Genomic DNA, 17025 nt, shown 5'->3' with positions numbered 1-17025 from the left:
TGTGTTCAGTTTTTTGTTTCTTGACATGATTTAAAACTGTTGTCATCAACACTGTCTATATAAAATAGGGAGAAAGTTTGAAATTTCTTCAAGTAAAGATGCAGACATAAAACTGATGATTTTGAGCTCAGCATGGGATGAGGAGATAAGAGCATGTTGATTTCAAACTCACCTACTGTTTGCACTTACAGAATTAATTTTCTACTTGATAGTTAGAGGACAGAGAGGGATAGGAGATTCAGTGATTTTGTTTACTTTCTTAGATTTTTCAGTTTTTTCTCCCATTTAATTTCCAGACAAATTCTACCAACAAGTGACATTTAAGGCTCAGAGCAGGATAAGTAGTCTAGTTTACCTGTAGCTCAGCTAGTGTAAGAGAAAAGCCTAGAACTTCCAAGAGAAAATTTAAAGCTTTCAGGTTGCTGTGCATGCCTTTAGCTGTTGGATTGTTTTTTGTTTTTTTGGTTTTTTTTTTTTTTTTTTTTTTGGGTTTGTTTTTTTTTTCCTCCCCCTTGGCATCAGGATTGCTGTACACTGTTATTACTCACTTGTCAATGCAAGAAGTTCTGTTTTTGACTTGACACAAGATGTCAATAATGGAGACACGTGACAAATGAGCCTTTCTCTTTTTTATGTGCTTGGCTATTTTGTTCCACCATGAACATTATTTTTTTTTTTTTTTTTGCCAGAGATTTTCACAGCCTGAAAATTTCTTGCTAGTAAACTAGTACCACTCCTCAGTCACTGAGGATGGATGCTTGGTTGCTTTTCCCATGCTGTGAGCACACAGCAGGAGAACATATGCTGTATGGTGGCTTATATGGGAATTAGATCTAAGGAATCTGACAGATCTTAGCCTCATTCAGCTGCTACTCAGCAGAAAAGGGACTAGAATTTGATTTGATACAAGGCATTACAATAAACTACATGAAAATCAGGTGTAATACCTTACTGATACCTGTCTAAATCCTATTAATGTAGCCCTTCTAGAAATATATAAATATAAATATGTATATTTTGTATATATGCATTATTTAAGCGACAAATTAGTCAGAAAATAAGTCAAACAGGTATAAGAGGATACAAAATTCCAAAGTTTCCATGAGAGTAAGAGGAGCCATCTTATTTCAGAAAATCTTCTAGGCAAGGTGCTAAAAGGAAGCATGGTGACAGATCTGAGAAAATAGATATTTGTCACTGCTAACAACATAATAAGGTATAACAGGAGATTATCATTTTTATTTCTATTCATTTATCATATTATTTAAATGAAGGAGGAGGAGAGCAGGAAAAGACAGATAAAACTGTGCCAGCAACCAGAATATCCCAACCAGCTCTGAGAAAAGACATTTTTACAGCTGAGATTTGTTGCAGTATGTTCTCTTGTTCAGCAGAACATACAGGGCTGTAAATATGGAAAGAGAGAATACAGCAAAGGAAGAAAAGCTGCTAGCAGTTTTTGAGTTGATGGAAAAACTAAACACTTGGTTTGACTTTTGGTTAAAAAAACTCCACAATCTTTATGTCAGTTTTCTGGTTTTTGAGATCTGTGACCTATGAAAGTGGTTTCCAAGTGGTGTCACTGACCAAAAGCAGCATGGAATTCCAATGAACAGCACAGGATCTAAACCAAATCCAGCAGACAGCTACATAATATTAGCAATGCATATGCATAGTGTAGCAGCAAATTTCAAGATTCTTAATGGCACTTCTCTGTAGCTCATTTCTTTGGAAGAAATAATTATAATAACAGCAACAGTATTAAAACAGTAATTAATTTAATCTTTTAAGAATCTTACTGGCAGTGTTTCAGCATGTCTGACTGTGTTACATGAACTGACTGTGACTCTCAGGAATATTGCAGCACTGATACATGATGGCAGCTGGACCATTCACCCTGAATTGTGCCATGCCCTGGAGTTTTATTTGACTGCCATGGTTATTTCCTCCCGTTTTCCAGGTGATGCAGCCTGCCAGGAGTGAGAGAAGACATCTGTAGCTGGAGGACTGCATTAGATTTCAAAGGGCACAAGTCTCTGCTCATATACCCTCAGGTCTGTACTGTGGTCAGATTTCTGGTTCTGGCACAAAGCAGTAGGGCTTTGCAGAGATGACACTAGCTGGAATAACCTCTTGGTTTAATTGGTTTGAGGTCATCATAATTTCTGGTCTCCTGTGTCTGCAAAGCAGGAAGACCTAATTTCATAAGTGCCCATGTCTTTGCTTATAATGTTAGCATATAACATAAGTTTTCACAAAGTGAGTGTGGTTATTATTCATTCCAGATTTTGTAAATGTGTCTTTATTTTCAGTTTATCTAGATTCTGGAATGATCTTTGTGAATGCTCTTTGTTTCACTAGTCCACTATTTTAATGGGTGACCAGGAACAGAAAGGTAGAAATCCACTAAGGTTTTCTGATTTCAAGGATAATTCTTTAATTCTTTGTTCATTGTCAGTATGTTACCTGACCACAACAAAAAAAATGAATTAGATGGCATTCAGTTAATGTCCAAAGAATATACAACTATAATGACTTGCATTTGAACAAATTCTGGAATGCAGCAAAGCCATTACAACTGATTAATATACTCAATAATATAAGTGAAAATAATCATTACTGTGTTACCCACCATGGGACAATTAAAGGCCAACTAGTAACATTTTATATAGACTTTGTTAATCAATCAGTATAATAGTATTATTTTCCATAGCCACAGGAGGATTAGTAGCAATAGCTAGCACTTGAAAATACTTAAATAAACCAAATATAGAGATGTTGAATTTTTAAAGCAAAGACATATTTTCAGAAGCAACTGTTTTATTAGTCAAACAAATGTACCTAAAAAAGACCCAAAAAGTTTAAAAAGTCCCTTCTTCAAAAAAAAAAAAAACTCTGCCAGTTTTTTGAGTCAGTTGACATTTAAGCCAGTTGAAAACAATTTTTCCTGGTTGAGGCTCCGTACTGTGGTTTTTTTTTACTTTTTACTTCTGTTATTTTCCTTTCTTTTTATCTTATTTCCTCTTTTGTTTTATTCTCTTGACTGCCTTATTTCTTTACTTTTGTTTTTTTCTTTTCCTTTTATTTTTCTTTCGACTTTGGGATGGGGAGTGGGAAATGGTGGTATTAAACCTAACATGGCATTTTGGTGTACATTATGTCCTATTGAATGTGACATTGGGAGTATAGTTTTATTTTGGTAACAGAAAAGATGACCTTTTCCTGATTGCATGGAATTTACAATGAAACATAAACTCCCCCCATGCTGATGTACCATAAAAATCTCATACTGCACATTGCAGAGTAGACCAAAACTCAGTCTCCTAAGTATTCATTAACATGACAAATTTAATAGAAGTATGGGGGTAATGGCCAATAGTCAAATGTGTTGTGAATTCTAAATTATTAAAATACTATGCAACATTCTTAATACATTTGTACAGATATGTGTGTGCACATATGTATATGCAGACACACACACACACACATATATATATACAATGCACTTCAACTTTCTTCAACATGTCTGGGAACAAGTCAACAAAGATGGAGCAATACTTTTGGAAATAAACAGATTTTGAAATTTAGATTGCATAAGATCTTTTGACAATTATTTCCTCCCTTTATGACAATAAGGGTCATCAAACCTACAGTTGTATTTATTATTTTCCTTTAAGCTTTCATATTTTCTCCCATGTACTGTTTTAATCTTTGCTTACTAGGAAAAAACTCAAAGCTGTTTCTGAAATCAGATTATTATATTACTCATTTTTTTGCTCTATGCTGGTTTAACTCTCCAAATTTCTGCCATTCCATAATGTATGATAAAGGAGAAAGAAACTCTGGTCTTTTGAAAGCTTTATCTTAGAAGGATTTAAATCCTTACTTTATATTTTGTATGAGGTTTGGACCGAGTATAAAAGCTTTCCTCTACTACTGTCTCTCTGGTCTTTTAAATGTGGATACTGAAATTTTGTAACTTACAAAGAGTCATTTATCATATTTAAGCATAGATTAGGTTCCAATTGTTATAAAAGGAATAGGGACTGTTGTAAACTCTAAGGCCTTATTTGATTTTTCTCTATATTAGCTCTATATTTAATTTTATTGTTGAAAATTTCTTGTCCATGCTTTCTGATTATTGTTAAGCATAAATGCTTGCCCTCTTGAGGTTGTAGTTTTCATTTTCTATTGTGCCAATTTTCCTTTTCTAGCGTGGTTGTCTGAGAATTTAAATCAAGGAGCAGAGTGCAACATTTTCAAGTCCTTTTCCCTTATCGACTTGAATCCTTTTTTCCCTGCAGTTAAGGAGAGCTGCAGATTATCTATTGGCACTTGAAGCCTCCAAAAAGCTCCCAATACATTTGCACTCGTTAACGGTTACCTCTGTATTGTCTGTGTTGGGGATGGCCCACTAGCTGATCCTTCCTTCCAACTGGCAAGTTCAGTGGGAAAAAGTGTCAGTTTCATCATTTTTATTCTGAACTCTGCTCATTTTATTTATGAATAGCTCCCACAGAAGTCATTTACAAATGGAATTGCCTATAGGACATGTATCCCGCTGCTGTTTTCGAGAGCTCACAAATGACTTAAAGGGATCCTATTTTACTGCTTTTCCTAGCAATTTTCATATCAAACATTCTCAAGCTACAGACAAAAATCTGCTTAAACTGTTTGTCTCCTGCCAGCTCTACTTCAGCTCCGAGGGTTAAGCTCCTGTGCCTCTCTATATAGTAATAAAATGTTAACAGTTTTACACCTATTTGCAAAATTTAGTTGTTCTATTCATATTGATGGATTTAAAGTTTCTAATTTATACTAGTCCAAAGTGGAACTATTTTTAATTCAAAGTACTTGTATACTTGTGTCCACATCTTTATTAGATTATTCCTACTTCCTTAACTTGACACCATGAGGTAATTTTACAGACAGAAGAAAAGAAAGAATAAGCAAAGGTTAGCAAAAGATCCCAGAACCTTTTATAGGAATTCCTAACTGCAGAGAAAGAAAATAGATGCACTGGCTGGGATGTTCAAGGGCCCATAGCTGATGATGCCTTTCAGCAATTAAGCAGAAATGCAGCCACCAATACTTAGCCAAAAATAAGCAGAAAATTAAGATCTCTACTTCTCTCTGAGATTAGGCTTCATTAATCAATGAGTTCAAATATTACTGAGGTGTCAGAATGGGAGGGGACAGGCAGCCTATGTTGACTGTGTTACTGCATAAGTCTTATTTTTATCCAAAACCAGGTTCTTGAAATAGTAAAAGTATTTGTTGATACAGTGAAAATAAATCAGAACAACACTCTGCAAAAAGTGAATTTGCTTGAATTGAAGAAAATAACAGTACCCTATTGCACAGAGACAGCAAAGAGAAGGAAACAATTTTCATGCTGGCTTGAGGTGTAGGGCTTATTCTCAGTCTGACACAAGCATATTTTATCACCTGAAAACCTCTTAGTAGTCTACTGCTCTGTAAAAGAAAGTAAATTTCCTAACACTCTTTTCAAAAATCTGTAGTGATGGGACTCTGTGGAGAGATTGTGGTACTTTTTGAAAATAGAGGAAATTGTTTGAGATAGTCTCTTCTAAGTCAAGGATAAACAGCACAGTATCATAAACTTTGTTTCCATAGGGCTTTCTCCCATGTTTCATTAAATCAGACATTCCTGTCTTAAAACCTTGTTTGGGTTTCTAGACAAGGGTATTTTTTTTCCCTTAGATTAAGTCCTCACCTTCCTTGTACAAGTGCTAAGTCTATCTGGTTTCTGTTGCAGCAGATTACCTCCTGACAGCAGAATTTCATTGAGCTGGCTCTGAAAGCCCCTCAGAGATATAACAGAAAGCATCAGCTTGACTAACAGAGATCTCTTCTCATGTTATCAGCTGGGGAAGGGAATATCTCATGGCTTCAGAGAGCTTTACAGGGGCTACTGAATGCTCAGTAAAACCCACAATTCTCTTCTGCCCTAGAGAATTGCCAGTTATAAAATCTGCTTGAAATTCAACATCAAATTTAGACTCATAAGTTTACGTATCTACACAGAAGTTCCCACATGCATACAAGGCTTCTAAACTCCTGTTAAATTTGCTGTAGATTTATTTTCCAATGATTTGGACTTGGTATGTACAAAGGAAATAGGGATTTTATTAGTGAGACTACACTGTAAGCACCCTTCAAAACCATTACATAAAGGGTATAACTTCTTATAGCCCCTGGTAAGAACATGTTGATGATTTTGCTAGTAATGTAATAGCTTTTGTTTTTTGTTCTGGAGTTCCATGGCTCAATTCCTATTATGTCAGCCAAATAAGCAGCTGCCACATCTGCATTTAATATGGTTCATGAATATGGGACACAAGCTAAAATTCAGCAAGATTACAAGAGAATCTTGTATAACCAAATTTATTTAGACAGAAACTCACAGTTTATTGAAAAGAAAATCAACTATTAGCAGACTTTCCGTTTAACTGTTAGTTTAGGCATCCTAAAATTTCTGATTTTGATGTAGAAGGGGAGCATAATATTTTAAATTCTAAATTATAGCATTTATTAAATGGGAAGAGAGAACTATAGCATGATTAGGATGCAGACTCAATCTCTGTGAAGACTCATGGCAAACTTCTGATTGTTTTTACTGTGATTTTCTCTCAACATTTGTATTTCCTGGATGAATAAAGAAATAAAGATTTGTAATCAGCTTCCTAACTAGGGCTAAAAGATAGTATGAAGGTAAGGTCTCCAGTCACTAGACATAGTGACTCTGGAGTATTCTCTGTTAAGTGCAGGTAGCCATTAACGTTTTGGGAAGTTATTCAATCTCTATTAACTCAGTCTCAATATTGTGTGATTCATCCAGCCTTAATCAAAGAAGCCTTTACACTATACATGAGGATAATCTAGTATAAAAATTGCAGCAAGGTATTTTTTAAGGGGGGATATAGAGAATGCAATTACCTCAAGTATTTACAGAAACCAGTTTAGTGGAGCTAATAGAGGCTATGATATAATCAGAAGAAGAATGCCAAACATTTATCAGGACTTATGAAATTTAAAAAAAAACCCTGTAAATATGCTTTGTAATTATTAAATGTATGTTATTTGCTCATATATTTACAATACTTTGCCTATAAATGTTGTATCAATTGATGTCTTTAATATTACTTTATAATCAGCAATTAAACAAAACAATAGGTTCTTAATAACAGCCTACTATACTTCACATTGAACTGTAATTATGTAGTTAGAATACCACTGCACTATTTTATTAGGCTATAATTTTGTTCCAGAATGGATAAACTATAAGACCAAGGTATAAATAGACCCATGTGATGAGGGGATAAAAATTGTTTCCTCATAAAACAGCACATAGGAATTGGTGTCTCTTCTTCACTGAGAGGTCCTATTCTTTTAAAAAGTATGTCCCTGACAGTGCTGGCTCCTTTGTTTTTTGTTCCATACTAAGATGACCTACATATGTCCTGTCACAGCTTTGGTGGAAATGCAGGGCACTTACCAGGACACTCTGTTCTGTTAATCCTGATGTCTGGAAAAAAGCCTAAGGGGCTGAACACCTCTGACTTCTTTCTTCACTATTATCAATTAGTTTAATAAGAGATGCCATTCCCTTCCAGCTTGAAAAAATAGCACTACAGTTTAGGCATACATAAATCACAGGCTGGATAATAACCAAAACTAATGCAAATCTAACTACCTAGACAGTTATTTTAAAACATTAAGGTAATTTATAAAAACTATATTTTGCTGCTGCAATTTGGAAAGGGAAAAATAATTAAAAAGAGAGAGGAAAAAAAAAAGAGAGAGAGAGAGAGAGAGAAAGAAAATTTTAGTCTTCCAGTGCTGTTTTTTCCAATGGTCTGTATTTCCTTGTTTGATTGTTTCTTTTTTGTTCATTTTTATCATTGCTATGAAATAAATATTCTTATTTTTAAATACCTTTATCCTCTTATTATATCTTAGTAAGCACCTATGTATAAGTTTCTGCTTGAATTCTGGCTTCTCTTGAACCCAAAAGCATTACAAGATTCTGTATGGTTGATTTAAAGATCTGGGGGAAAAAATACTTTGACTTCTGAGAGACCACTGGCTGTGATCATTCTGAATGTTTAGATAGGTGAGCTGTTCAGACAAGCAGAAATGTTTATTAGATGCAAGGCTGTTTTCTAGCAGCAATAAGTGAATGGATTTTTCAGGAAAATCTATGAAAGAAAGTTGTGATCACTAAAAATGTTTTGAGAACTCCACCCCTGTTAGCTTTATACTAAAAGTGACAGGAGTAAAATTCACTTAAATAAGAAAGAGCTGGAGCTGTATTTGCAATCATAAGTTCACATTTTCTGAACTTTATTCACAATAAATACTTTTGTGCGAGATTTGACCTTTTTGCTTTCTGTATTTAAAGAAAGACATAGGTAATGTTAGCACTTTTAAATAGCTGAAAACCTGGAACATCAGAAAGCTACCAATTTAGAGCATGTAGGGTTCATCTACAGTTCACCTTGCTCTGTGTTTGTTGGTAGTTTTTATCCTTAAATATCTTCAGAATTCATTGATCAGCTATTTGAGTTTTATCTGCAGATAGGCAGCTCTCTTCAATGGCACTCCTAATTCTGCTGTAAAGCATACAGAAATCATCTTGTCTACATGGCTCTGCACATCTCCCATCCTTACTACACTTTCCAAGTTTCACAGGGATTGAGTGGAAAATCAATAGGTTTTTATGACTAAATTAAAAGCAATGAAAGGCCCCAGGAAATGCATTCTGGTGTAATTACAGCAGTGAACTGTAATTTTTAATCAACAAGATTAAAGATAAAACAGATAAAACAAAGCACTGCTCATTCTATGAAAATTTTCAGTTTGGAAATTGATGAGCTAGTACAAATGGATATAATTGCTTTTATAAATAACTGTGATGAATTCGAAAATTATTTTTCCTGAATAAAATCACGTGTTCACTTTTTGCAATGAAGGAGGACAGAGGAACTTTCTTTTAGAATGTTGCCCAGAAATGCAAGGTTGTCTGTGTTATGTAGAATACAGCAGGAGAAAAATTTAAACAAGGTCAGTCTTTCTAGTCTAAACTAGCTTAAATATATCGCAAAATTCTCAGATTCTCAAAATACCACTGGAGTATAAAACCATATTTCTAACACAGGGCAGGTAAGGAGGTTGCTGATATGTAACCATCTACTGAAGGTCTAGTCCTTCTATATGATTTTACTTACATAAATAAAAGACTTGTGGTCACAGACTGCAATATGTTACCCCTTCCATTAAATGCAAAAAAAATCTTCCATTAATTTATGATTTTCATATTTTATTTATTTCATAATTTTTTTTTAGAATGGGGTGTGGGGTTTTTTGCTTTGGCTTAATTTTGTATGGAGTTTTTACTGTAAAGTTACTTGAAAGTCAAGATGTGTGAAATTTAAGGAAAATTTCACACATCTGAGGCAACGCAGCAGAGGAAAGAGAAACAAGAATATTTTCATCTTCACTGATTCCTTTTTTTTTTTCAGATGAAATTCCAAAAGATCACTCCTTGAAAATATGTTTTATAAATTGAAGATCAAATCCATAAAGCACTGACATCCCTCCAAGCTTATTTCTGTTTGTACATGGTTAGAAATCTGAGCAAGCAAATCACAGTTTCACAAAATGTCAATAGTGCCTTGTGCTTGTACTGCTCATTGAACAATCTTTTTGCCCTGGCCTTCTAGTCAAAACTTATTGTTTTTCCTTATAAATATATAAAGCCAGCAAAGCTAGATATAGGATTTTGTTCTCTGCAGTTTCATGGGTGTCAATGACATCTGACAGGCTAAATTGTAACAGGCTTGAGATTTAAAGTGTACTCTGTGTTTTATGAACAAATAATTTAAAGTGAATAATATAATCACACTTCTCATATTTTCTCTAGTGATTCAATTTTTCACTGATTGTGCAAGAATTATGAACTAAACACACTTTTTTAAAACTTGGATATCTAAGTCCAAAGATTTTTTTAGATGTTTAATAATGCCAAACTCTCATTTTCAATTCTGTGTAAACAAAAGTGAGAGTTTTAATCAAAAACTATAGATATACTGATAAAGGCAATATTAGGTGGCTTTGTTTCACTTAATTTTCAGCATATATTTTCCAGCACTCTTTTATTCTAAAGTACCATTGCAAATGAACTACAGATGTCCTAAGCATGATGTCTTAAATTTTTACATAAAAGCAGAAATTAATTTTAAAAATAACTCATCTCTATAATCATAAGCCATCCTAGTTCAGATTTTATCAGTTGGCCCAAAAGAACTAGATTTGGTCTGATTCAGGATAAATCCTTTCCAGCTCCATTTCCTGCCTTTCTGCAGAGCTACTGTCCTCTAATTCACAGTAGGTGTTATATTCCTTCTCTTTTCCAGTCAAATCAGCTCTTTCTCTGTTTCCTTTACTTTGTGAAATACTGTTTTCTGTCTGTCAGTGAAGCCTTTGTGGGGCCACTTCCCTATTTCTATTATTTTTCCCTCCATTTCATGAGTGTCAAATTTGATTGTTCTTTCTAATTTACAGAATTAGGACTCTGTCTACCATATTGAACTCCTGACAAGTTTGCAATTCTCTGATATGTTGGAAACCCACTAGAAGGCTACATGAAGTTAAAGATGAATTTGTTATGGTAAAATTTGTAGGAAAAATTGTTTCATCTCTGTATAGGAAAGGAAAATTTGATTCCAACAGCAAGTAATTAGAAAAATAGAGAACTGGAAATTTTTTTGATCAAAAAAGAGGAAAGGAAGGAAGGATTGTGACACAATAATTTAAAATAATTTATTAAAAATTATTTGAATTTAGATTCAGTGTGAAGGATTAATAGCTAGAATTTAGTAATAGAACTTTATGTGTTAAAGTATCTCCTGATTTCGAACTGCACATTAAGCAAGTGCAAAGTTGAGCACTGCATATTAAAATTTTTATCTCTATAGGAATTTCATCTCAAGATTCATTAGGAAAATGTATGTGCAATTAGGCAACACACATTCAAATATATATACTGAGGTTGCTTCAGTGGAAGATAAAATCTTAAATAATTTAAATAATTAAAGCCCAAAAAATGCATGATATGCTAACACACAGAAAGCAGGAAAGAACATAATCTCACTGAATATTCTGAAAATATTAGCTTACTTGACAAGGCATCATCTATCTGAAATGTAGCTATTAAAAAAAAAAATAAATATATATTTTCAAGTATTGTATGTAGTAGACAATCTCCCCTTCATCTCTTGTGATTTTAGAGTGATGATTTCCATCTAAAATAATATTCCTGACTATACCAAAGAAACAGGGGAGTCTGCCTAGCAGACATTACACAAGAAACTGAAACTGACTGTAAAGTGCTGTGAAATGTGTATAGCAAACACACTGAAAGAAATTAGATTATCCTCCCATCACCTTTCTTTCTAGAAATATGGTATGTTTCTTGTAAAATATAACAAGAGCAAGCACAGTGTTTTCAAACTGATGTAATTTTTGAGATTATAGTATTCCTTAACACTGATCTATTTGATTATATTATCTAACACAGAAAAGCAATCTGCCACTTCTTCAGAATTGCAGATGAAAAATAACAACATTGAAAAATAAGAATGGGCTCAGGAATAATAACAATAATAATAATAACAAAAATCAAAACCAAAACACAACCTATTTTTCTATACAGGAAAATCCACAGGAGGCCTCAAAAACTGCTTTGCAGCACAGAAAACAATTGTATACTCCACTTCTTTCTCCTAATAACAGAAAGCTAATACAATTGAATATATATATATATATTTTAAAGCATTTTTTCTACTTGAGAAAGTTATAGACTTTTTTTTTTTTTTTTTTTTTTTTTTTTTAAGTAGTGGAAGTGGAAAAACTACAATTAGACAAATGATTCCAAAAATAAAAAACCTATGCTTTCCAAGCCTTTAGTTTCTAGAACCAGATCTATCTGCCTGTGTTATCACAATTACTTGCACAGAAAATCAGAATCATAAGTTCATTTACTGTAAGTGATGTCAGCCTCATTTGCTGTCAGGAAACAGAATGTCCAGAAAATAAGGTCATAGAGAACTGAAAATAAATTTGTTTTCTTCTCTACTTTGTTGTTGACTCTTAAGTTCTCAACCAATGCGTGAGCAATGCTAGAAAAATGAGGCATTTGTCATTTAATAAGCAAAGACTTAAAGTTCAAAAAGCTGAGAGAAAGAAGGAAACATTGGAATATGTGATATGTAGGGGGGAAGGGGAAAAAAAGTTGAGTGGAAATCTTTCTGGAAATATTGGAAAATATTAACAGGAGAGGGTAGAAAACCAACTGTGGGATTATTATAATTTTTAGTGATTTCTGACACATGGAACTGGTGTGGGGGGTGTAGATACATAAAGTGATAACACTTGTGACCTGCAAGAAAATAAATTTAGAATAAATAGAATATTATTTTTGTGAGTTTAATTATATACTAAGAGTTTGAGAATTAAGGTCAGAAACCTTATTCTCAATCAGTGCACTTATCTTTAACTATGTACACAGCCTCATTTTCTATAATTTATAATAAAATCAGAAAAAAAAAGTGAAGGAAATTTTTTATGCTACACTTTAGATTTATGGCCCTTTTTTTAGGCAGATTTAGGCAGTTCTGTGGAATTCATATAAATGATTGGGGTGTCTAGGCAGTCTGACAGTTATTTATAGACAACAGCAACAACTGGGGACCAAGCTATCTTGCTTGATATGTCTCTGTCTTCTACTGTTCTGAGTGGTGACTAATAACCAGGGTTAGTGAAGTTGCAAATGCACTGACATTAAACAGAGAAATGACAAAAGGAAGGGGAAAGGCATGCAACAAAACAAAACAAAATAAAACAAAATGTGTTCTGTAGGAAAACCAGAGCACAGCACAATGCTGTAGCTACTCTCTCTGAACATTCTGAGTTTTGCATTTTCCATTCAAAGTGTTTACACCTTCAGTATCATGCTGTTTGCAGCTTCACCAGGGAATACTGCAAAAGCTTACGGTACAAAAGCTTTTTTTTTTTTCAGTTTATAGCTAGAGTTTCTTTTGGAATTCTCATCATGACAGCAGTCTATCACTTTCTGAAATGGTGTGTCTGTTGTCAAATCTGTGTTTCAAAATCAGGAAGGTTAAACATAAGAAGCATTGAAATTCCAAAGCAACATAACATAACTGCATACTGTGCAGTGCTGTCAATAGTTTATCACCGGTTTCCTCTATTTGAATTTTTAGGGAACAAGAAAACTTAATAAATCCAAAAAAATAGTTTTAAATAAGCTTTCATCAGGCAGGAAACCGCCAAGACAGATTCAGGGACAAAAATTACTGCATGAAAACTTTAGGTAGGAATTAATATTTTACAGTGATTATCTTTAGCTCTTTCAGAAAATTTTCCAATTAGTAAAATATTATTATTTTAAGAAGAACACATTAATATATGTAGTCTAGTGAAAAAGGTAGAGTCAAGGAGTTTTTAAACTTATTATTAGTACTAAAGGTTAACATGAGCAAACCTAGCATAACCACAGAAAAAATTCAGAATTGCAGAGTGACTGACAGGTGCCTGGATCTTAATATTAGCTTTTTCTAGCTGCAGAACTTTACCACAGTTCATGTGCAGACAAGAAATCTGCTGCCCTTTGAATATGACATTAAATATCACAGGAAGCAAGTTGGCATTTTGTTAGTTCTCCTCTTATCCCTCCTGTATGTTTGCTAATGGACTGAAATCCTCATGACAACAGCAGCAGGAGAAGCTACAGTTCTCCAAATCTCAATCCAGGGACTTTTGGAATTATTTAAGCAGAGTTTGAAGCACTCAGTGTGCACAGTTTGTGGGATATTTATGAAAAACCAATGTCTTCTGAGAACTTCAGGCGTTGAACAGTGATCTGTATGCTCAAGGCAAGTTAAAAAAAAATTGAATTAAGGCATGTAAGTTTAACTGTTAAATAGAGTGGCACAGCATTTTATAGAATGAAGGCAAGAAGATTTTCTCAATTGCCTTAACCTAAAACTTAATCTAAATATTGCCTTTTCCTTAGGCAATAAAGTATCTTACTCAAGCTGCAGATTTCAGGGCAATAAGAATTTCAATTCTCCTTTCTGGAAGATGACATATTTAATTGTTTTGGAAGACCAATCTTGAAGAATAGTTTTACATCTGTAAATATAGTTACATCTGTTTATGCCACAGTATGCATCTACTTTGACATGTCCTGAGATGTTGGTGGAGAAAAGCAGTATATTTTCCTCCAAAATAGTGAAAAAGTTAGAGATTAATGTGGTCTTATATATACACATGTATATGTCTCTGTATATCCAGAAATTCAACTCAGTGTTGAAGTGTCAGTTATCAAGAGTGGAAGAATCATAACTGAAAAGGATCAGAGAATTTTCTGAGGCATCCAGGAAATGAGTCACAGTCCTTCCTTTCCTGTCTCCTGATTCCATTGTCATTACTGTGAAACGCAGTAAAATTTTCTGTGTTCAGAAATCAATATTAGTTGCCTTTTTTAATGTGCACAAAACAGAATTTTAAGCCCTCACACTAAATTTCTATGATTTTTTTTCTGAAGAAAAATTTCCACGTTTAGTCTGAAAATACTACTCTGGAAAATGAATCTGCATAGTAAATATATGCACTGAAATTAAAAGATTAGAAATTTAGAAATCAGACTAAAATGAAATTACTCATGATGTTTTTCCTTTTTTTAACATTGGCTGCAAAATAGTTAAAGCTTAAAATGGCTTTGCATATTTGGGATAAATTAAGAAGAAGGAAAAATATGAAGAACTTTGTGAAAGTGCTTACTGTGTAAGATGCACTGCAGTAATACTTGCTTTGAATTTTGAGCATATTGAGAAACTTGTCTACAGTGGCCATTATCCTATAAAATCACTATAAAATATCATATCCCATTAATCACTATAAAAAGAGAAAAACACCTTTAAAATTTTCATATGAAACTGCTGGAAAGTTGCAAATATTGAGAAGGATTAATTATTTTATCATATTTTCTACTTCATACATACGCTAACACATATCTACCATTAATTTCTAAAATTATTTTTCAGGTTAAAAATAAATATCATCAATTTGACAGGACTTGGGAAGATTTCTACATGAATCTTAAGAGCCATCAGAGCAGTCCCTTGGGGGAAAAGGCATAAAAGTTAGTCAGAAGCAATGGGCCATGAGAAGGATAAGGTGGGATTTTCCAAGAAGCCCTTATTTAGCAGAAGCACCTGAATACCCAGGGTCCTCAGAGATCAAATAAGGGGGAAAAGGATCCATGAGCTATTAAATCCAGAGAAAAGTTGAAAGGTCTAGAGCCAAACTGCTCAGAATAAAACCATAATTACTCTCAAGGCATCATATCTGTGTCCAGGGCAGCATTATCTGTGGTAACTCTTGGCTGCTTCTTAGTTTATCAGGTAAGTTAAAGTGACTGTAGGTGAGTGTACATATCCAATATGTTTTTAAAAATGGAAGACTGTGATAATTCTTCATATACAGTTCTTCATATACTAGATGGGATTTAAAAAACAAATAGGAGTGTGAAGCTTATAAATAGCCCAAGAAAACAAATATTCAGGGTTAACTGTGCCTTTAAGCATAGCATGCTCCCTGCTGAAAGAGTTCCCATTTAGTGTTTGGGTTGGGAACAGCCTATTAAAATTCCTCTTTTTCTGTTTTTTTGTTTGCTAGTTTTCCTCAGTCTAGAATAAAAGTAAATCAGTCTGAATAAAAAGAGGTTTATTCTATATGTATAGCAACAAAACCATGACAAGAGAGATTGATGTGTCTATTAAAGAAGTAAGTGAGGGAAATCATATTTTAGTTTTGCTAAGGCTGTGTTTGCTGCTCCTTTTTTAAAAGCTTTGGAATGCAATTTTTTATTAAAAAAAAAAAATTAACCCATTCATCCAGAAAAATCAGGCAAATAACAATTTAGCTTCCAGGATAATTTTGAAAATAACAAAGTATTCATGTCAACACCCAGATTTCCAACAGACTATAGGTTCAATGCTCAGAAACTTTCCATGAAATTACCTGACAGCTTCTTTGAGACGTAGCAGAGTGTAAAATAGGCTTGTGGGGTTTGTTTGTTTGTTTGGGGCTGGGGTTTTTTTGGTTTTGTTTGCCACACAGAAAGTTACAGCATCTGAAATTATAAATGACTGGAAAATTCTCGGTATCAAAATTTTTAAAACTACTGTTAAATACATTAGGAAGCCCCATGGTGCAGTTTATTTGGTTACAGTTACTTCTCTTTTTGTCACTGTTTCAGTTTTGCAGCTGCACTTGTTTACTACCAATCTACATGAAGTCAGAGAAGTTATTTGATTATGCAAAAATCAGTGTTAGGGCCACATAGGATTAATGGAAGCTGATGAATGACAATGGAACTTAGAAATAATACAGACAGGTGAAAGCCCATAGATATTTTTACAGTGTTTCATTCTATATTTTAATTATACTACTGGTCACTAAAATCCATTTCTGTGCAGTGGGTTTGGAACGTTGCAAATGGGAATCACTTCTTAATGTCTATGGTGATTATGTGATTGGAAGCATCTTATTTAAGAAGTATTCTCTCCTATAAGTTCATAAACCCTTATCTGCCTATTTTTTATCTCATCTGATCATATAAATGATAATCAGAGGGCTTCCCACTGCACTTAGTATTAATAAGCCTCTTGAGAGTGCCTGAAATGAATCAAGTTTCAAATGAACCTGAAACATTAACTAACCTGCCAAGACTTAAGAAGAGCACGTAGATCAGAAGTGGAGGACATGGAAACTTCACTGGGTTGCAGAACTTGCTATTACTTCTCAGTTGAGCCCTGGCAACAGCTCAGGGCAAGGCTGAAGTCACCACTGCCTTGTCCTTTCATCCTCCTGCATGGAGAGAAAATAAAAGGGGACAATCCAGATCTAGTTGCA

This window comes from Oenanthe melanoleuca, chromosome 2 (assembly GCF_029582105.1).
Source record: "Oenanthe melanoleuca isolate GR-GAL-2019-014 chromosome 2, OMel1.0, whole genome shotgun sequence".
Lineage (NCBI taxonomy): Eukaryota > Metazoa > Chordata > Aves > Passeriformes > Muscicapidae > Oenanthe > Oenanthe melanoleuca.
Note: the sequence above shows the minus strand (reverse complement) of the source record.